General features: G+C 39.7%; 1 protein-coding gene across 1 annotated transcript in view; it reads right to left on the reverse strand.

Annotated features, from left to right (window-relative positions):
- The window catches only part of RAF1 (Raf-1 proto-oncogene, serine/threonine kinase), a 69950-nt gene extending 46948 nt beyond the window's left edge, over positions 1-23002 (reverse strand). The window contains exons 1-2 of the mRNA XM_027863771.1: positions 22974-23002; positions 965-1055 (exon numbers count right to left, since the gene is read on the reverse strand). The gene's annotated coding sequence lies outside the window, so the exon portion shown is untranslated. The remainder of the gene's footprint in view (positions 1-964; positions 1056-22973) is intronic.
- Positions 23003-23203: the final 201 nt, after the last annotated feature.

Below are 23203 nucleotides of genomic sequence, written 5' to 3' on the forward strand. Positions count from 1 at the left end.
AAGGAAGGAAGGAAGGAAGGAAGGAAGGAAGGAAGGAAGGAAGGAAGAACCTGATTTTACTACAACAAGGAAGGGCCAGGAAAAACCCTTTTGAAGAAGATAGAATTTGAACTGGATCTTGAGGGAAGCCAGGAAATAGAAGTGAGGAGAGAAAGCAATCTCAGAATGAGACAGCGAATGAAAAGGCACAGAATGGGGGAGGGGGGGGTTTGCACCAACCATAATACCAGTGTCCCTGGGTCTGAGAACATGTGGAAAGGATAGCAAAGAAGAGGAAAGGATAAGAAGGAAAAGGTAGAAGGGGCCAGATTGTAAAGGGCTTTTAAACAAAGGACTTTAAATGTGATCATGCAGGTCAGAAGGAGCCACCAGAGATTACTGAGGAGGTAACAGTGACAAAGTCACACCCATGCTGTAGGAAAACTGAACTTCCCCTAAATCAAGAATTCTTAACCTGGGACATATGAACTTGGTTCTGGGGGGTTTTTTTGGTTTGTTTATTTAAATATTTTGAAAAATGTATTCAAACAGGATATTTGTAAAGGCCTTAGCCCAGTGCCTGGTATATAATGCTATATAAACGCTTATGCCCTTCCTTTCCCCTGTCTTCAACACAATGTTTCCTTTGTCATCCTGTATATTTTATGTACTTAAAAACATTAATCTGAAATGGGGACCATACACTTCTGCCCAAAAGGTCTATGATCCCTAAATGTTAAGGATTCCTGACCTAAAAGCAGAGCTAGTCTCAGCAGTAAGGAAATAAACCATCTTCCATACATGCCAAAAAGCTACTCCACAAGTCTGCCCACATCATTCCCCTACTCACCTCTGGGACCAAACACAAACTCCTCTGGCATTCGAAGCTTTTCCCAATGTGGTTCCAATGTTAATACTACTCCCTTTAATGCTCCCACATCTAGGTCTAGTTGTTCCCTGTCCCTGGAATGAAACCTCTCCTTACCTCTGCTCTTAGGATCCCTCTCTGCCTTCAAAGCAAAGTGCAAGCCCTCATGAGCCTTTCCTGATGCTCCAGCTGGTGGGTGGCTCCTTCCCTAAAAGAAAAATAAAAAGAAAATGATAAAACTACCTTGTATTTATTTTGTATAAACATGTGTATGTGATATGTGCACACATATAATTTATCTCCTCCAACAGAAAGTAAGCTCCTTGAGGGTAGACGCAGTGTCATTATTTTTTATATTCCCAGGAGCTTGCACAGAGCTCAGCACATAGTAAGAACTTAATAAATACTTGTTGGCTTTATTCTCCAGTGGCCGACCACCTCTGTTCCTTCATCACTGTCTTCTTCCAGGACTGATCCATACCAGGCCTGCTGGCCCGCAAGGCTCTTCCCTTTAGACTTTCCCTCTCCTGTACTCTCAATAAACCCCACTTGTGACAAGGGAAACTAACCAGATTTCTTCACCCAGAGGAGCTCTATCACTGTGCGGGTGACTGATCTCAATAATGCCTTGCCTATACTTGCACCAATCACTCTGAACCCCTGGCCTTCTCCTGAGATTCTTAAAGTGCCTATAAGAACTGAGAGCAAATCCTCATCAAGCCATTCTCAATGGCCCTTGGCCACAATCAGAGAGTTAAAAGAGCACATCACACCGAGTCACTACAACCACAAACACTGCTGGCTGAACCAGCTGGATCAGACACAACTTCTGCAACAGAATATGTGTAAAATGGCTTATTATCAATTCTTCAGTTTGAGTATGAGGCTCCTACATTCAATGAGCTATATTACTGGGTTCTAGTATTGTCAGTGCCTAAGCTTAGGTCACTAAGCTACCATTTAAAGAATAGTTCAGCAATCTTTCATAAACAGAACACCAATTCTTTACTTATTCACTCTCAATGGAGGTTTTGTGTGCCAAAACTATATTCTAACGTTTAAGAGTTGAATGCCTAACATGCAGCTATTAGGAAGACATACAGTGATACTTGTATTATAGGCAAAGAAAGCCAACGTTGGTTTTCCCCCATGACGCTTCCCTTACTGACTTCAGGTCTCTCACTGGTTGTTCCCCATGTCTGGAATGTCTCCTGGTTTCTCTAGCTTCCCTCAAGACTCAGTTCCAAATTTCCCTTTGGTATGAGGCCCTTTTCCATACTGGTGCCCAGTCCCCTCTTCCCACATAGTGCCTTCCTCCTGAGATTCATTTAATTTACTGTATGGGTGTACATATCTTGTATGTATGTATATTTTTGCAGACTGTCTTCCCCATGAGAATGTGAGTTCTGTGAGGGCAGGAACCATGTTTGTTTTTTTTGTATTTCTTCATATCACTAGTGATGTAAGCCCTTGATAAATGTCTGTTGACTCACAACCAACTATGAAAACACATTTCTTGTAACCACGGATAAAAAGTCATAGATATAGATCTGGAAGAGAGTTTAGAAGCCATCTGGACCAATGGTTTCAAACGCAAATAGAATGGGGGGGGAGGTCACTAAACTGCCTTGCTAGCCACATACTGACTTAGAAAACCACACATTATCTATGTTTTCATGTATTTTTTAAAATGTCGTTAAATATTTCCCAATTACATTTTAATCTAGATTCAGGCTGCACGGGGGGCTGGGGAGTGGGGACGGGGAAGGGTAGACTACCCTGGGCCTGTGTGGTAACTCCTCCAGACCAACCCCCTCTTTTCAAAGATGAGAAAAATGGGCTCAGAGAGAGTAAGTGTCTGGCATCAGAAGAGGAGTTAGGATCCAGGTGATCTGCCTCCAGAGTCAATGCTCTCTCCACTACAGCACAGCCTAAACACGTGGCTTTTTCTGTTCGTTGGCCTCTTTTGTGTAACTCACCAGAAGAAGGTGATCACTGTAACCACGAGCCAGGGTTCAAGCTCCTGGGTCAACTCTAAAGGCCAAGCTCAAGGTGGCCCAGGTCCAGTCCCCAGACAATGGCCTCTAAGGTTAGCTGACAGGGATGAAAGAAGAGTGAGTGTCCCTAAAACAATTACGGTTAAGTTCAAGGAAACAGCGAGAAATCAGTCAACCCAGGACCTACACTTCCCCTCCACTCAAAGGTGCACACACCCACTGCTGCCTTCATCAAGTCTGTCTACACAGGGCCACACACTTCCTATCAACTTATTAGAGACTGCAACTCTGAGATTTCTCACCTGAGATTTCATTGACATAGGAAACTCCCAAAAGGGAAAACACTCTCTACCAATGTAGGTCAATACCTTCTCTGCAACTTGAGATAGTCCAGGAGATCTTAAAGAGAGACCTTAAAGAGCACTGAGTGGGTAAGTGACTCAGCCAGGGACACAAAGCCAGTTCATTTCAGAAGCAGAACTCAAATACAGGTCCACGTGACTCCAAGGCCTGCCCTCTACCCACTACTCCAAAAGTAAGAGAACAAGGTCTACTTCTGTAATAAAACTGTGCCCCAAATGGAAGGGCATTAGGATGAAACTGCTAAGCCCCGTGTTGATCTGGCACTCTGAATATACCCCTACCTCAGAAGGGATCTCATCAGAACATCTCATCTTCCAAATGAAATACAGTAGAGTCTATGGAGACTGAGAGGCTCACATAAAGTCATATAGAGGGTCAGTGAAGTAGGACTAGAATCCTAGCCTCCCTGATTTCAGGTAATCATGTTTAAGGTGCAGCATGGTATAGGAAAGAGCTGGTCTCAGAGCCAGGAAGACCTGAGTTCAAATCCTATCTCCCACACAGTCTACGTCCTACTCTAAGTAACTCTCTAAGACAATAAGTTACAGAAAATTACAGACCTGCACTAGTAAAAGGAATTTCCTTAAGTAGAAATTTTAAGTCCAGTCCCTATTTCCAACCCTTATTAATGCTTAAAAATGCAACAAGGTCAGAAATATTGGTATGTATTTCTAATGAACTATTAACTCCAACAAAAATCTTCAGTTCAGTCACTTGTGAACTGCAATATGTTCAGGGCTACCATCTGAAAATATGATGAAATATGACAGATTAAGGGGAAAAATCAAATCAGGAAAGCCTGATAACTGGCAATCAGTTGACATCACATAATAAGCTGCACTAAGCAAATTCTGAACAACCAAAAACTTGGCCAAAACCATTAATCTACTTGTTTAAAAAACAGGGAGAAAACTAGATGAGTGAAAGAAACTAATAATAATTTAAAGTTTAAGGTTTGCAAAGCACTTTACAAATATTATCTCATTTTGTCCTCACAACAACCCCGGGAGGTGCTATTGTTATCCCCATTTTACAGATGAGGAAACAGAGGCAGAGCAAAGTGACTTGCCAGGGTCACACAGTTAGGAAGTATCTGAGCCTAGATTTGAACTCAGGTCTTCCTTCCTCCAGATACAGCAACAAGCTGCCTCTAGACTAGACATGCAAAACCTAGATGAAATGGTATGTATCAGTCCAGTGTTACATAAAGCCAAGAACTCAAACTTGGGAGGAACTCCCTAATTAAAAAAGACCTGTTAGAAAACTGAAAATAATTTGGCAGAAAATAGATTTAGATCAATGTTTTACACCAAGTACAGAATAGCTATTCAACCTAAATATCAGATCACCAAAAAATGTGTTCACTTCTATGGATGGCAAAAGAATTGTTAAAATAAAGGACAAAGAAGATCCCAAAAGATGAAATCAATCATTTCAGTTATAAAAAAAATTAAGCTTTTACATAAACTAAATCAGAACAGCCAGAATAAGAAGACAAACTGTCTGGTGGGGGGGGGGGAATCTTTATATCAAACTTATCCAATAAAAAACAAGATTTCTAAGATATAAAAAGAATCAGCAAATACATCAAGACCAAAAGTCATTCCCTAATAGATAAGTGAGTACATAATATGAACAATTTTCAAAAGAAGAAATGCAAACCACCACAACCACATGGAAAAATGCAAATTAAAGCAATTCTTGAAATTTTACCTCTCACCTGTTAAACTGACAAAGATGGTAAAGGAGGGAAATAATGTTGGAGGGCTGCAGAAGTCATGAACACCAATACCAAAAATATAAGGTAGAATCATGAACTGATCCATTCATTCTGGTAAGCAATTTAAAATTGAGACATAAGTTACTAAACCGTTATCATTTGACTCAATCACACTACTGGATATGGAAGAAAGAAAGTCAAAGACCAAAAAAGAAATATATAAAAATCAAATTATTCATAGGGGCATTTTTATGGTGACAAAAAACTGGAAACAAAGTGTCATTTTTTGGAGACTGTTGTTGAATAACTGTATATGAATGTATAATTACTGACCCAAGAAGAAAATGAACATGAGGAATTCAGAGAGACACAGAAAGGCTTGTATGAACTGATGGGGAGCTGACCTAAGAGAACAATACTAACAACCGCTACTACAATGTACATTAAACACAGAGACAAATAAACCACTCACATTAAACGAAATGAATACTGATTCCAGAGGAGAAATAATATGACTCTGCTTCCTTCTGTGAGAGTTACAGGAAATAGAATCATGGCTATCAGATGCGGCAGACAGACCAGGTTTTTGATGGTTGGTTTTGCTTGTTTTGTGGGTAGAGAAAGTGCTTTCTGATTGGGGGGGGGGGGGTGCCGACATATTGGAAAATGAGGGATACCATGGTCAGGTCAGACTGAACAATGTGTCAACTTAACTACTATTTTGTTACAAAGAAAGGTTCCTAAGGGATGGGAGATATCAGCAATGTTTGTTTGTTTGTTTGTTTTTTAAATATTAATAAAACACAAGAAAGGAGTTGCTACATGGATGAGAAATAAGCATTGCTATTTAAAAAAGAATACCCAATAAACAAAAGATCAGCTAAAAAGCAAAAAATAAACATAAAACTTAGGTCAGGTCAGGCCCTACTGATCTTTCTCCCTTTAATTACCTTCTCCATGTAGGAACTATTAGTCCCAGGGTATTAAGGAAATTGTACATATTCTCCTTGCCATCTATAGGCATATATCTATATGTTGGAGAAAACTTCACATCTTCCATAAGCATACAAGGTATGCTCTCAATTAGCCAAAATTCCCTCTATCAAACAATGCAGACCACTAAATAGGGGATTTACTACACATAAAAACATCTAACGGGGCATATAGGGATCATTTTGACAGTTAAAAGGGAAACCACTGAAATGAGAAGCATTTTCAGATACAGTAGCAAACTAGGTAATACTTTACTGGGGGTGGAGGGGGTGGGGAAGGATTGTCAAAATAAAAGCAAATAAACTGGTTCCCAGTGTTTTAGTTCTAAACTACTGCAAACTTTCCAAGCGCAGAGATGACAGCCTGCCTAGCACTGAGAAAGCAACACTTAGCTCTCACATAACAACACTTTATTGTTTGCAGTGTTTCACGTAAGTTACCTCATCTGAGCCTCACACCAACCTAGTGAGGTAAATAACATTATTATCCCCACTTTAGAGATAGGGAAACTGAAGCCGAAAGAGGTTAACTCACTTGTCCAGGGTCACAGAACTAGTACTTGTGGCAGCATCTGAACTCCAGTCCTCCTGCCTCCAAGTGCAGCAGCACTGTGCTCTCACGCTGACCCTGCCTGTCACCTCAAGTACCGACAATAACAAAACAGGCTGTGTCAAAATCGCCAAGGACTGGAGCAGTTAGGTGGCCCAGTGGATAGAGCACCAGCCCTGAAGTCAGGAGGACCTGAGTTCAAATCCAGCCTCAGACCAAACACTTGATACTTACTAGCTGTGTGACCCTGGGCAAGTCACTTAACCCCAATTGCCTAAAAAAAAAAAATTTAAAAAACAAAAAAAAATCGCCAACAACTAACTTACTTAACTCAACACCTCTCTCCCACTTTTGTTCTCATCCTAATAGCCATGATCTTGTTCTCCAGACACACAAATGCAGCCTGGATTTATGGTTATTTTTGGTTTTTTGTTTTTTTTTTTTGGTGAGGCAATTGGGGTTAAGTGACTTGCCCAAGGTCACACAGCTAGTACGTGTCAAGTGTTTGGTCTGAGGCCGCATTTGAACTCAGGTCCTCCTGACTTCAGGGCCGGTGCTCTATCCACTGCACCACATAGCTGCCCTATGGTTCTTTATTTATATTGTAGAGGACCACAACATAGAGAGGTTATTTCATTAAGGTACAAGAGCCCTTTCTCAGTAATACAAGAAGTGACTGACCCCACCTTCAGAGAGTTAGGGTCTGCCCACATTAAAAATGAAAGCATTTCACATATGCCTGTGCTTGCAAACTTAAAATAAGAATTAAAACCAAGATACTTGGTCAGACTTGTCACTGGAGAATACAGAAACTCAGTCCTTACTATTTGTCTTATGATTGTGATGTATCCCTATCATTTAGACTTCAATTTCCTCCTGCAAGTACAATCTTTCTTCGGATCTTCAATAAAAAACACCGTGATGAGGTGGTAGGTTTGTCACACTTTCAGAAATACTGTCTTCCTTCACGTCCCTGCCTCTCCCTTTCAAAAGGTGTTGAATAATTACTTACAATGATTATGGGAGGCATTCTGCCTCAGGTCTATAGGGAGAGATGTAACAGGTTGATATGTTCAAGGACCTTAAAACGCAGTAATGAAGATAATGAATAACCTTTGTAGCATTCTAATGGTACTTGCCCATTTTTAAGTAAGCAAGTCAGCTCTGTCTATAACTATTGTACAAACTATCAAGCTTGTGTTTTCACAACTACTGTGGCTTCCCAACCCACCCCACCCCATGGGAAACTTATATAAAAGCTAAATGGGAGGAAGGGGTTAATACCTTGCCATTTTCTAGGATCCTGTTATAAGAAAATGTAGCAAGGGATCTGATAGGAATGTTTTCACATTTGTAACAACATTTGATTTCAAACTTCTGTTGTTAAGGAAATTATATCATGGAGGGTTTCCTTGAACAATATGTCATGGAGAGCCGATAGTTATTCACAGCTGTGAGAAGCACATCGAAACTCTTCCAAACAACTTCCAAAAATTTTGTCTGAGACAATTTAGGCTGCAAAGAATCAGGTTTAGTGAGTTACCATCACTTTGCTGTGTGTAACATTTAAGGGAGTGGTGCCCAAAGAACGTCATCCAATAGCCTGAGGACAAAGTATGATATTCTTACAGTTGATTTAAAAAATGCAAATCAAGAATTGTGTATTCACATTTTTATACACACATGAAGATTTAATTTTTAATCGGGTCCTAGTAAATCTAAAACATAACTCAAAATTCTAATTTTAAGCACAAATGTTTCATTGAGAATGCTACCACCTCTAGGGATAAACAATCCACTCCACTCTTGTCATTCTTTCCACAACATTTCACCAAAAGGGAAAAAAAAAGTCTTGGACCTCCAGCCTCAGAGAAATAAAGGCCAGAATGTATGACTGCTACACTATCCTTCTTGTCCCATACCCCTAAATGGAAAGGCACTAATTGCTGGCAGGCGGTGGCCATTTCAAAGGACCAGTAAAGTGTGAAAAATTATATGAGAAAACTATTTATCATGATTGCCTTAATGGGAAATACAAATATGTGTCAGTAAATAGGATACTTAAAATCTGATACTATTAAGAGATCACCTTTTTAATACCTGAATATTTTCTAACAAGATTGATAAAAGATTTTTAACATTTTGCAAAATACCAAATGTTCCACTTACCCGCTCATTAAATAATACACAACTTTCCTAATAAATACAAACTATATATGTTTGAATAATGTACATGGAGATTTAATTCTATATCGTGGCCAGCTAATTGAAGTAAGACTACCTAAAAATCCACTAGCACTGTAGGCAATTCTATAGACAAAGTGGATAATGAGAATTCTATAGACAGGGGATAATGAGAAACTAAGAAAGAAAATCCTTTCAAATGGCCAACCATATGGATCATGACCCTGTTCCCAAGCTCTATGTCTTAGTTAAAAAGCGGCACAACGGACCACCTTTGGTGTTCACCTGGCACTCAACTCCCACCTGTGGCTCCAAGAAGCTGTAGCATGTACAGCAGCCACACCTTGGTAAAACCATCTTGGCAGACAGGCTAAACCAGGTTGAGGGTATAACCAACAGGCCTCAAACCCGTTGATGGGTTAGGGGGATGTCTGCCCCAAGCATATGAACACTTCCCCCTCTGGAAGACAGAGTGAGACTGAGGACGTTGCACACCTCTGCCTCACATAAATCCAATTCATGCTCTAGTCTAGACATCAGTGATATCACTGGTTCTCTCCAAAGGACAAAGACAACAATGTACTTTGGGGATTCTCAAAGTCATCAGTCTAGTAATCTTTCAAATACATTTTCTTCAGCATATTTTACATCAAAATTGGACTGAGTTTCCTAATTAAAAAGATTCTCATTGGAATAAGTAAAAATAGCATTGAAAAAACATGCCAAGGAGATTTCTTCAATGGCCACTAATTAACATTGAGTGGTTCTCTCTTTATGATCCAAATACATTTGGATATACCACAGAGACAATTTGAAAGGTGTGACTCTAGGTTCCATTGTTATTATGGCCAAAAGAATATCTTGCCTTAGTGGACATTTTGCCTAAATACATAACTAATGGCAAATAAATGTTCCAAGGGCCTTGGGAAGTATGGGGAAGAAGAAGTGGGATGTAAAGGAAGGATAGCATTTCTGACTGTGTTATGACAAAACAGCCTCTAATTAAAATATTTTGTTCTAAGATCTGAAGGAAGCTTGTGCTTATAAAAAGGAATAGAGGGCAAATGAAACATCACTATAATCCAGGACAAATTCAGTGGAATGACTGAGCGATTCCATCCTGATAATTACTTGCTTAAGAGTACTGAAAGAGAAAGGAAGGGATTGTAGCTCTATGTTCTCCACAGAAACCAGATGTGAACAAATGTGATACAGTTTTCATTTTCATGTCCCAGATGCCCAGAGGTCCCCCCAAAAGCTCCAAATTCTATCTTGTATTCCAGAAGCAGCACAACTCTTGGAAGGTCCCCTCTCCTCCCCAAAGGAAAGAAGGAACCCCACAAGTGAAGAAGAAAATGGGTATTAATGCAAAATAAAAATACAAATTAATCAAGCAACATTTATCAAGTCCAGCCTTGTACTAAACACTGAGGAGGTACAAATTATGAAACATCATCTCCTTCCCTTAAGAAGCTCATGCTCTGACTGCACATGTATAATGTTACTATGTCGAATTGCTTGCCTTCTCAATGAGGGGGTTGGGGAAGAAGGAAAGGAGAGAATTTGGAACTCAAATGTTAAAAATTGTTTTTACATGTAACTGTGGAAAATTAAATGCTAAAAAAAAAAAGATAAACCATGAAACAATGCTCTACTGAGGAGATGAGACAGTTACCTTTTATTGCATATGGCCTAATAATCATGGCAATGCCTAAGTGCCTAATTAAAGGAAAAGACAGTAAGTACTGCAGGAATTCAGGGCAGATGCTACTGTGAGCTACGGCAGTAAGGAAGGCCTCTTTGGAAGAGGCAGCACTTGAGCTTGGAGCTGAGCCATAAATCTTTAAGGATGAGGCAGGGATGCTGGAAGTATATTCCAGACAAGGGAACCGGCTGATCAAAGGTAGAAATGTACTTCTGGGAACCAACAACTAACCCAATTTAGCTGGAACAGAGATTCACGTACAAAAGACAGTGGTACTGAGGTTAGAAAGGGGCCAGGCAGTGGAGGGCCTTGAATACTAGGCTAAGGAATTTGGACTTCATCCCTTAAGTGTTAAACTTGAGCCAATGAGAATTTAAGAAAAGCAGTGAGCTAATCAAAGTGGTGTTTTAGGGAAATATTTAAATTGATCTTTTAAAGTTAAAAAAAAAAATTCCCTCCTCTTCCTCCTCCCCAAATTGGACTGATCCAGTCTCAAACAAGCTGAAACTTCTTCAAGCCTAATGCATCTACTGCTCTGATGTGTAAAGAGCTCAATCCCAGCTCCTCCTGTTGGAGGCATCAGGTTTTCAAGATGTACTATATTCATCTATGATGTCTACTCCCTCCTATGCCAAAAAGGTACCTATTAAACATTTATTTTGAAAATAGGTTACTGATCAATTCATACCCATTAAAAAGTGAGTTAATCAAAGACCAAATAATAAACAATTTATAATATCTAAAACACTAAGTCAAGATTATGAGGTTAACAATGAGTTCCCTTATAAGATAAGGAAATAACTCTTCATTTCACTTGCTTTTTTTTTTAAAGGAAATTGGGGTTAAGTGACTTGCCCAGGGTCACACAGCTAGTAAGTGTCAAGTGTTTGGTCTGAGGCCAGATTTGAACTCAGGTCCTCCTGACTTCAGGGCTGGTGCTTTATCCACTGAACCACCTAGCTGCCCCTACTTCACCTATTTTAATTCTTCTAAATACATGGTTTTTACTTTTGAAAATATGTTAATTATTTTCACTTTGCCTATTTGATGTATCTTAATGTAAAAACAAAAACCAAAAGACACCAAACTCTTAATCTTTGTGTCAGCCTCTGACCCTACTCTCAAATAAAGCTAGTTTACATAATGGAGAAAGAGATAACACACAAAATAATTTTGTACATACATCACAAGATCATAAATTAGAGCTGGAAGAGACCTTAGTAACTACTGAGTCCATCCCTGACCCCTTCATTTCATAGATGAGGAAACAAAGGTTAAGTGACTTGTTCAGGGTCAGTCATCTACTAAGGATTCAAACTGAAACTCAAGACTTCTTGCCTCCAAGTGCAGTACTCTATGGACTGAAAAAAGTGAGACAAGAAAAGAAAGTGATCAGTATTTAAGAGGATTAGTAAGGAAAAGCACCCTTCCAATAAAGGTGCTTCCTAATTAAAGGGCATTTTTTAAAAAGGACACTTAAAACTATATCTCAAATTGTATTTATAATTTATATTTTATAAGAAATCATTGGAAACTATTAAAAATTTCTTGCTGGACACAAGCACAGAGACATGCCCAATGCTTAACTACTTAAAAAGTAAATGTCATTTCAATCAAGCCATGAGACAATGGTCAGTTGAAGTTCAGAACACATTCATAAAACAGCTTAGACCACTGTTTCTCAACGAGTTCCCTAGAGCATTATGAAGTAGTGAGCTATGAAGTTCTAAGTTTCCTCACTCATCTTTCTCAAGTTTGTGACCAGTGTCAGGGATAGGATGAACAACTGGCGAATGGATGGATGGATGTTCAGATGCAAGTGTGTCGAGGCCAATATTCAGAAACTAATACAAATCAAAAAGGCAAGCAAAGGCTGCCAAAGTGTTGGAATCAATCAATCAACAAATACTTAGTAAGTGTCAGGCACTGCGCTAAGTATTTGGGATACAAAGAAAGTACACAATTTGGTACCTTGTCTCAAGGAAGTTCACATCCTAATCAGGGAGACAACATGCAAACAACCACATACACATACTGTGTAAATGTGAGGTAATCCCACTGGAAAAACATTAAGAGACCACTGACAACAAATTACAGGCTTTTAAAAATAAAGTTGATGAAATTTTGTCCTTCAAAAAACAAGGTTACAAAGCACTTTTAGTAAATTTTTTAAAACTCAGTTAAAGGTTTCTTGAACTTTGTTCTTTTTTTTTTTTAAAAAGTCTGTTGATGTAAACACTTTTTTCAGTCATCACATATGATTTTATATGGGGTAGCTAAGTACTGCAGTGGCTAGAGCATCAGGCCTACAGTCAGGAAGACTCATCTTCCTGAGTTCAAATCTCGCCTCAAAACACTAGCTGTGTGACCCTGGGCAAGTCACTTAACCCTGGCTGCCTCAGTTTCCTCATCTGCAAAATGAGCTGGAGAAGGAAATGGCAAAACCACTCCAGTATCTTTGCCAAGAAAACCCAAATGGGGTTACAAAAGAGTAGACACAGTGGAAAAATTATATATATATGTGTATATGTAAATATAGGTGTATATGTAAATATACCCACACATATATTTAAAATGAATTGTCTTTTAACAGTGTTTTTTAACTCAAAATATTTTTAAATTATATGTTTGCATTCCTAAATCAAGCATTGCTCTGCACCCTGATGCCTGTCAATTTACAAAATCCCCTATTTTTGTGCATGGGTTTAGAGACATACATAAAAACAAATTTATCATTAAGGATGGGGTTGATGGGATATGAATGGCCAAATGGACTGGTAAACTATCACACAGTTGAAGAATGGAAGAGTTAGAGAAAGAGGAAAATTTCCCTCACCTAATCTTCATTTTATTCCATTAAATTTATACCAGAAAGAACATGCCAAATCACTAATAAAAGAAATACAAATCAAAACAACTGAGATTTCACTTCACACCTAACAAATAAACAAAAATGATACAAGATGGAAAGAGTTGGAGGGGTTATGAAAAGAGGGTAGGTTAATGAACTGTTCGGTGAGCATCAATTGGTACAAGCATTCCGAAAAGTATCTTAGAACTGCCTAGAGAAACTAAAAGGTCCATACCCTTTGACCCAGGGATCCCACTAGTGAGTATATTCCAAGAAGGTCAATGATGAATAGAAAAGCCTCATATGCACCAAAATATTTGTAGCTGCAGTTTTTGTAGTAGTAGTGAAATGGGATACCCAGATGCCCATTGACTGAGGAACAGCTAAAGAAGATGTAATATATAAATGCAATGGAATATTACTATGCTGTAAGATATGATGAAAATTACGAAAATGGATCAAGTTAAGTCAAGTAGCATATATTAAGTGCTTACAATGAGCCAGGCACTTTGCTAAGCACTAATAGAGGAAAGAAAGGCAAAAATAGCTCCCTCCCTCAAGAAGCTCAGTCCACAAGTGGAGACAATACGTAAATAATTAGGTTCATGCAAGATATACAATATAGATGTAAGGTAATATCAAAAAGGAAGGCATTAGTAGCTGCTGGTGTGGGGCGGGGGGAATAAATGTAAATTAATACATCTGAAATGAACTGTAGACAATTAAATTGGAATTCAGAAGTCCTAGATTCTATAATGATACCAGCACTAAACTAACCTTGGGGAAAAATTTATTTTAGCCTCAGTCTCCTCATCTGCAAAATAAGGCTAAAAGTTTTTGCACAAACAAAACCAATGGCAGTTAAAATTATAAGAAATACAGTTAATTGGGGATTTTTTTTTTAATTTATGACTTTCAAAGTTGTCCTCCTTGTCTGTAATTTTTTCTGGCTTTCCTTCTCTTCTCTTCTATGTATTTATAAATGTTTCAGGAAGCTTTTTTTCTTCCTTTTCTTTCTATTTCTTTTTAGCTCCCTGGCCCTAGCCCCTTTTTAATCTCACCCCACTGACAAAATGAAAAAAATAAACTTTTAGAATATACATAGGTAAGCAAAATTAATTCCCATACTGGCCATGTCCAAAAATGTAAATCTCATTCTACATATGGAATCCATCACCTATCAGGAGACACATAGCATGTTTCATCATCAGTCCTCTGAAACAGTGCCTCGTCAACTCACTGATCATGGTAAGTCTTTCCAAGTTGTTTTTCTTTATAATATTATTTATATATTGTTCTGTTTCTGCTCCCTTCATTATGCATCAATTCATATAAATCTTCCCAGGTTTTTCTGAAACTTTTCCTTTCATCATTTCTTATGGAGTAATATCTAATATATCCACATACCATAATTTGTTAATTCCCCAATTGGTGGGCACCCTCTTAATTTATAGTTCTTTATTATAACAAAAGGAGTTACCTTAATAAACATTTTTGTACATATGGGTCCCTTTCCTTATACTCTACATCTCTTTAAGCCTGGTAATCATATCACTGGGTCAAAGGGCATACATGGATTAAGGATTTGGGAGGCTTAGTTCCAAATTGCTTTCTAGAATGGATGGACCAGTTCATAGCTCACCAATAGTGCATTAATGCGCCTGTTTTCCTATAACACCTCCAAGAATTGTCATTTTCGTTTTACGTTATCTCTGTCAATCTGATGAGCCATGGAGTTGAACCTCGGAGTTGCTTTAATTTTCATTTCTCTAATTATTGGTGATTTTAAGGATTTTTTCATATGGTTGTTGATAGTGTTTCTTTCTTTGAAAACTGCCGGTTCAAATCCTTTGACCAATCTATCTCCTGGGGAATGACTCTTGCTCTTCTAAATCTGGATCAATTCTTTATTCAGCTCAAATATCAGACCTTTATCAGAGAAACTTTATGAGAAAAAAAAAATTCCCAGCTAACTGTTTCCCTTCTACTTTTAACTGCATCAGTTCTGTTAGTACAAAAATTCCTCAACTTTGTGTAATCAAAATCGTCCAATTTATGTGATGCAGTGATTTCTTAATTGCTAAGCCCAGTGTCCTTTCCTCAATCCTCTCCCTTCACAACCTTTTCGAACTTTTGAGACAGGCAACCAACCCATCCACAGGAATATTCTTTTTCCACTTCTTTCCTGATGCTGTTCTTCTACCTGTCTAACTTCCTCCTTTATCACTCTCCTTTCCTGATTCCTTCTCCCCCTCTTCCTTTCCACTAAGTGTGAGCATTCCCCAAGGACTTGATTTCTTTATTTTCTCTTCTCTTCTTTAGCTAGGTGGCACCGTGGATAGAGCGCTGAGTCTGGAGTCAGGAAGAACTGAGTTCAAATCCAGCCTCAGACACTTACTAGCTGTAAGACCCTGGGCAAGTTACTTCACCTAATTTGCCTCAGTTTCCTTATCTGTAAAATCAGGGTAATAAAAGTACCTTTCTCCCAAGGTTGTTGTGAGGATAGAGATAATAATTATAAAGCATTTAGCACAGTGACTGGCACATAGTAAGCTCTATATAAATGTTAGCTATCATCAGCAGCATCATCTCTTCATCAGTTCCCATGGGATAGATCATTATCTCAATGCAGTTAAGTACCAAACTTAATCTTTCACCTGAGTTCTACTCCTCTATCAACAAATGCCTGCTGGACATCTCTGCCTGGGTGGTCCACAGGTTTCTCAGACTCAACATGTGCAAAACAGAACTCATTATCATTTCCCCCTAAATCAACCCTTCCTGGAAACCTCACTATTTCTGTTGCTGATATCAATATTCTTTCAGTCATGCAGCTGCCAACTTCAGAATAAACCTCAGTTTTTCACCCTCTTCTTCACACACACACAACACACACATACACACAGGCGCACACACACACACACACACACACACACACACACACACACACACACACACACACACATCTACTCAGCTGCCAAGCTTTGTCAATCCCACTTCCATTCCGTTTCTGACAGCTCCACTTACACACCGCCTCTGGCCTTAACCAATGGAACAGCCTCCTAACTGCTCCCCTGGTCCAAGCCTTTCCTTCCTCAAATCTATCTCCACACAGCTGCCAAAAGAATCTTCCTAATGGGGGCCACTAGGTGGTGCAGTGGATAGAGCACTGGCCCTGCAAATCGGGCCTCAGACACTTAACAGTGACTAGCTGTGTGACCTTGGGCAAGTCACTTCACCCCACTGCCTAGCCCCCCCCCCAAAGAATCTTCCTAAAGTACTAATCTGACCACGCCACAATACAGAGCCCCCTCTATGCCCATTCTCATATTCACAGGCTGGAGTCTCCAAAGAGTCCATTGATTACTATTCCCTCCCTACCACTCGTGATAACACAGGGTCAAAGTTCTAGAACTCTCGCTGGAAAGCCCCCGCAGGAGTGCAACCTATTGATAATTGGTAAGGAATCATTCCATGCATTTGCAATGGCAGTCCCAATCACCAGTTTTCTCTTTCTCAACTGTGCCTCCTGATTTCCTAGCTTCTTTCAAGACAGCTAAAATCCTACCTTCTGCAAATAGTCTTTCCTGATCTCCCTTAATGATAATACCTTCTCTCTAAGACTATTTATAGTTTGTCCTGTTATCTATCTTGTTTGTACATAGTTATTTGCATGTTGTTTCTCCCAATAGATTGTGACCTCCTTGAGGACGGACTGTTTCTGCTGTTCTCTGTATCCCTAGCACTTAGCACACTGCCTAACATAGTTAAGTCCTTAATAAATGCTTGACAACTTGACTAACCTCAATTACCTTTCAGCAATAGCATTTACTAAGCAGGTATGGTAAGACATTTGGTACAGAATATTCCTTTCAAACCAGTGACATAATCTCTCTTCACACACAAGGTCCCTGGGGAGAGTTAACAAAAAAATTAGAGCAACATGATAGTGAGGGACATATGTAGAGAATGCATGTGGCAACAAAAGAGCTGTGCACCTTACATTGCCCTCTGCCCTCACAGAGGTCTCATGAGATTCCCTGAGGGCCTGGTAGAGGCTCAAAAGTCTTCTACTGTTCCCTACTGCTTCTACAATAAAATACAGACTCATCTGGGTGACATTTAAAGCACTTCTCACTATTTGTTTCCAGCCCAAGTTCCAGACTCATTTTATATTATTTTGCTTTAAAAAAGTCAACATTCTGGCCAATCTGAACTTGACCTTCCATCTCCTACTTCAATTCCCTTTCTCAGGCTATCCAGGATGCCTGTAATTGACTCCCTTCCACACCATCATCCATCTCATCCTCAGAATCCTTCTCTTCTTTCAAACTAAGGGGCTGCCTCCTAGTGGAATCTTTTCTGAAGTCTCCTGCTAGTGAAATTATCTTGTATTTACTTTGGTATAAATATTTTATTTCACTAGGAGAATGTAGACTCTTTGATGATAGGACCTGTTTTTCATTTTTGTATTTCCTGTACCTTGCACAGTGCTTCATAATAGGCATTTAATCAATGTTTCTTGAATTGAACTGAATTTGCCAGGGAGCTAAATTAATTAGTGCTGGAGGTTGTCATGGATAATCTCTCCTGCCTCAATTATAGCTCACTCAAGTCATAGAATAAGGTCTTAAAAGTGGATACAGCATTTATATACATTCCCTAATATTCTTTCTATTTGAGGGAATCTTTATTGCCCAAGGCTCATTCTTACAGCACAAAGTCTGCTAATAAGAGTTAATGTAGATAAAAATGATGAACCAGTTGGTGTCAGTCAGTGTGCATTTATTAAATCCCTACTAGGTGCCAGGCACTGGGCTTAGCCTGTCCTGAAGGAACTCTCAATCTGATGGATTTCTAATGCATACAGAGGCAAATATCCACAGCGGACATTTAGGAACTCCAAAGTCTCCAAAGATAACTAATGCTCCTGATATGACCTTTCTTAGAGAAATAAAGCTCTCTCTGGGGAAGCCATGCCCACAAGGGGACAGGCTATGATATGAATGAGAATGAGAAGATTCAGAGCTGAAAGGAACCTCAGAGATCATCGGGTCCAAGTATACAGAGCAGTGATGCTTTCTTATTTTCAGAACCAGCTCTGCCCAAGAGCAATTGTGGCACTGGAATCTCTGGTCTAACAGATCAATTAGTGTATAACAAATTGTACTTTAGTTTTTTTCTCAAAAGAAAAAAAAATTGTATACAATTCAGTCAATAATACAAAGGCAATTAAAGGTATTGACTGGGATCTCTATCCTGCACTTCTTTTTTTTTTTTTTAATTTTTTAGTGAGGCAATTGGGGTTAAATGACTTGCCCAAGTCACACAGCTAAGTGTCAAGTGTTTGGTCTGAGGCCGAATTTGAACTCAGGTCCTCCTGACTTCAGGGCCGGTGCTCTATCCACTGCGCCACCTAGCTGCCCCTATCCTGCACTTCTAACCACAGAAAAAGGAGTCCCTTTCTTAATTCTCTTTGCCCCAGAAAAGGAAATGCTGACCTATCCATGCCCAAGGAGATGCCCTATCCAGATACATCTGCATTCTCAAAGTGGGAAAGTCAGCAATCCAAATGTCCTTAAATCTAAAGTGAATAAATGGCAAGATACAGGAAACCTGACTCAGCCTGACTCTCTTATTTTGAGGGAAAAAAGCAGAATTTTAACCAAATATTAACCTCCTTCAAAGAAGGAGGTTAATATTTTGCCTTCCAGAAAAGACTGGAGGGACATGAGGAAAAAGAAAATCTTAATTGAAAGGAAAAATTTATATCATAGTTACTCCCACTATTCAACTCAAGTCAAAGACAGGAATAACATGAATGTACAGCCCTACCACGATCTATGAGAAACAATCAGACGTATGTCTACAAAGCTATATATAGTTGGTTCCCCTAAAACATTGATTTTTAGGGCAAAAAATGTATTTAAGCTTTCAGACCTCAGTTAAAGATTCTATAAATTTCAGTCAGTTTTAAGACTAAGTTAACCAACATACCACACCCAGCCAGAGTCAATGAGGCAACCTTCCGAAGAGTCTGGTCTAAAAATAAAACTAGACTGTCAAGTGTTCTCAAGAAATTCTATGTGCATTGATTGGAATGTGATGCTAATTAGCATACTTTTGTTAGTGATTTGCAAAAAAAAAAAAAAAACTTCAGATAGCTATGGTTGGTCAAAGCCAATAACAAAAGAATACACAACCCACTTGACATCTGAATCCACACAGATCTGATTCTAGGAGCAGTATTAGGAGAAAGAAAAAAAAAGTCTCTTAAACGAAAAACCTAAATGAAAGCACTGAAAATCACCCAAGTAAGCGTGTCAGAAAATGTTGAACCAGAATGATTCTAGTACACTGTAACATTAAAAATGAAATGTTTTAATGATTAAGAAATTTTAGCCCATAGCCCACTACAAAGACAATATTATTACAAAGAGGCCCATAGTAAAATAATTTTCAAACACAGAGCTAGCTACTATGATTTTACAAATATTAAGACTAACGTATTTGGAACCTACTTCTAGTTGGGTAAGCAGTTCAAGGTCCTTCTCCTGCCTCTTCCCTCACCTTGGGCAGTAGAGGCCCAAACCCCATCCTTCCAAATGCATTGTAGCACATTCAGTTTTTAAATCTGAAGACATTTGCTTTGAAGATTTTCACTCCTATGAGCAGAACTTTTGTTAGTCTATTTAAAGCATTTTAAGGTTTAAGCTTCTCAGTTATACCCTTTCCACACACTTCCTTTAACTGACAAATTAATCTACCATCTTTCAATAACAATCATTAGGATAAGAATTTTAAGTCAACACTAAGGTATACAATGATGTTTAGCTAAAAACCTACTCCCAAGACATAGAAATTGTCTATCATATTATTGTTAAACAAAACACACTTTCTCATGCAACTTTTTCTACCATTAAGTGACAAATCACTAAAGTAAGCCAAAATCTTATATAATCGCAAAGTTTCTATAATTCAAATCACACATAAAATTAAATCAGAATATCTGCAGAAATAGCTTGTAGTATTAATTGGACAGAAGAGAGATTTTTTTTTTAAATTTAAATTGAACCTATGATTCCATTTCATAAAAAGTAAAATTAAACCATACTGAATTATTTACTAAGCAACTACTACATAGATAACAATTGAGTTATAGGGGATAAAAAGATTAATAAAATCTTGCCTTCAAGAAACATAATTCCAGAAAGCTTTCAGATTCAAAGAAGCTTTAAAAAACAACTTGGGGGTGGAGAGGCGGAAGGCAAATGATATTTAACCTTGAGCGAAAATGCAATCTTTCTTTTTCATCCGAATATTTAACACTCCAGATTTCACACTGCATGTTTTAAACTACAAAAGCAATCAACTTGTGACAATTCCAGTGAGTCTGAGGTTTAAATTATGAACTCAAATATTGTTATTCTCTATTCCTCTATGTTTTGATTATTCCAGTGACCTAATCATCCTCTTCCAACCCTTTGTTATATTAAAACATACCCAGAAAACTTTTTTTTGGTGAATTTCACAGAGATCTCTACTTGAAATGTTAGGAAGAGGGAATGCTTAAAGCTAATGAAACACAAAATACTTGGTTCCTGGAAAAAAAACAAACAAGTCTCTGCTAACTTACAAAGACAAACCCTGTGTATCTAATTAGATAAGTTCTAAACAAAAACAGTAACAAGTTTATTCTCCCAAAGTATTAGCCTTCAAATGAATCAATTGTTTCCATTTCAAAACAACCTGACTAGCATTCAAGATACTAAATATCAGACTTTGAATTGTATACACATTACATACCATACTAAGCAGGATTTAGAAATTACTATAATAAAGAAACATTGTCACTACAGTACAAGGGTATTAGTGTGGTTCTAACTTGCTAGTGGATATGAACCTTCTATGTGTAAAAATGATTATACTCAGAAAATGAATACGTTTCAAAGTAAAGAAAAAATTCAATTGCACACTTATCAGCCTTTGATATGTCCACCATAATTCACTTGCAAGTCATGGCATCACGATCTTCCTGATGTCATGGCCCTCTTTGAGAACGAAGGACAAACAACATGCACATCTATTTGCACACTACACAGGTTTATTCCATTAGGTTGTTGTTACTGTTGTTCAGTTTGTGTTTCAGGGTGGGGGAGATAACCATCTTTTTACAAGCTATCTACCATCCACAATCCTCAGATTTCATTTCGCATGCTTAGATGTTGGCCAGCAGTTTGCAACATATACTAACACACAACTAGAATACTAAAAATTAGTCTGAACTACATTTTACAATTCAGCATTTTGCTTTCAAAGCTAACTATAAAAAGCAAGGCCCAAGAGAACATTATTCATTACTGCATAAGTACTGAACACACAACCTGAAATCCCATGCAACCAAGTAACAAGGAACAAGTAATATTGTTTTAATTCGATATAATAAAAACCATCATTTCAAAAGTTTGCCAGTTTCAGCATCAACAGCACAAAAGAAACCTGGTTCTCAAACAGAAAAGATAATCATCAATTCTCATTTTAAGTGACAAACACTAAATGAACTAATTTCCATAGGACACCAGTCTATGTTTAACATATGCTAGGACTGCCGTGTGCCCTATGCAGCTGTCCATAACCCCTAGAGTCTGACCATATCCTACTAACATTATTTCCACAAAAGGAAACTGACCAAGTGAGGTACAAAATTAAATGCGGAGGAATGGAGAAATAATCTCTTCATGAAGAACGCAAGAGATTAGTTGACATTCCGGACCAATATTTTCCAAAACTTTTTCTGCCTATGTCCTCTGGCATCTGACTAGGCTCCCAGAGCCTTTTAACTTTTGCAAATGAATTTCTCACAACAGCCCCTTGGCTTCAGATTTGAATTGAATTTACTTACTTTCACATCACAGCAAAGTCAGGCCCAGTTCCTTTCTCCAAAAACTACCCTTCCCCCAATCCAGTTTCACTAGGCAAAAGCATCATCTTTTGAGCAAAAGAACACAGGCTCCTTAACTATCCCACTCTCCAGGCAACACGCACACAAGGAGAGCTCACGATTTTCTCCTCCTCTCAATTTTCACCCCCCCCAAAAAAAACCCTAGGTGAGAGAGGCGGGGACAGTACTGACGAAGGGAAGAGAGGCGCTCCCAGGAGCCCAGGATCTCTCCCTGTCTGTCTCCAGCTGCACCGCAAAGATCGCATTGCTCCTGACACTGTCTTCGCTCTGGGAAGCCTTCATTATATTTACCAAAAATCGGCGCTGCCAGGCTGGCCCCGCACCGGGAGCCCCGCGTCGGCCTGAGCTGCCCAGGTCACTTCCCCGATCACTTCCCTGGCCTCCACAATGAGGGGCTTGTGCTCCATGGCCTCGGGGTCCCCTCTGAGCTCCAGATCTATGATTGCCCCACCCCCGACCTCAGTTTCCTCATCTGTACCGGGATGGGGGGGGCAGAGTGGTCTCTTGCAGCTCTAGATCTATGATGGAAACCCGGCCTCAGTTTCCTCATCTGTAGTGGGATGGGCTGGGGGGAGGGTCTCTTGGTCTCTAGATCTCTGACCCCACCCCCGGCCTCAGTTTCCTCATCTGTACCGGGAAGGGCTCGGGGCCCTTTGCAGCGCTCCCCGGCCGAGGCTCGAAGGGCCGTGCCTGTCTCCCTCAGCCCTCGCTCCCCGGCAGGGCCGCGGCCTCCCCGGGCAGAGCCGGGCCGGGCCCGAGGCCCCGAGCTCGCCTGCCGGGCTGAGCCGGCTTGGCTGCCTACCTGCGGGGCCGGTGCGCGCCGCGTGCGTCCCGTCCCGTCCCGCGCGTCCCCGCGGCCCGGGCCGAGGCGGCAGCGGCGGCGCTTCGTGTGCGCCCAGCGCCCAGGCCCGATCAGCGGCAGCGCGTCCCCAGCCCGGGGGAGGGGGCCCCGGGCGGCCCCCGCATCGTCCCCGGGCAGGGGCCCGCCCGCCGGCCGCCGCGGAGTCGAGGGCCCGGGCCTCCCGCCGCCGC

This window comes from Vombatus ursinus, unplaced genomic scaffold (genome assembly GCF_900497805.2).
Source record: "Vombatus ursinus unplaced genomic scaffold, bare-nosed wombat genome assembly UNPS02014773.1, whole genome shotgun sequence".
NCBI lineage: Eukaryota > Metazoa > Chordata > Mammalia > Diprotodontia > Vombatidae > Vombatus > Vombatus ursinus.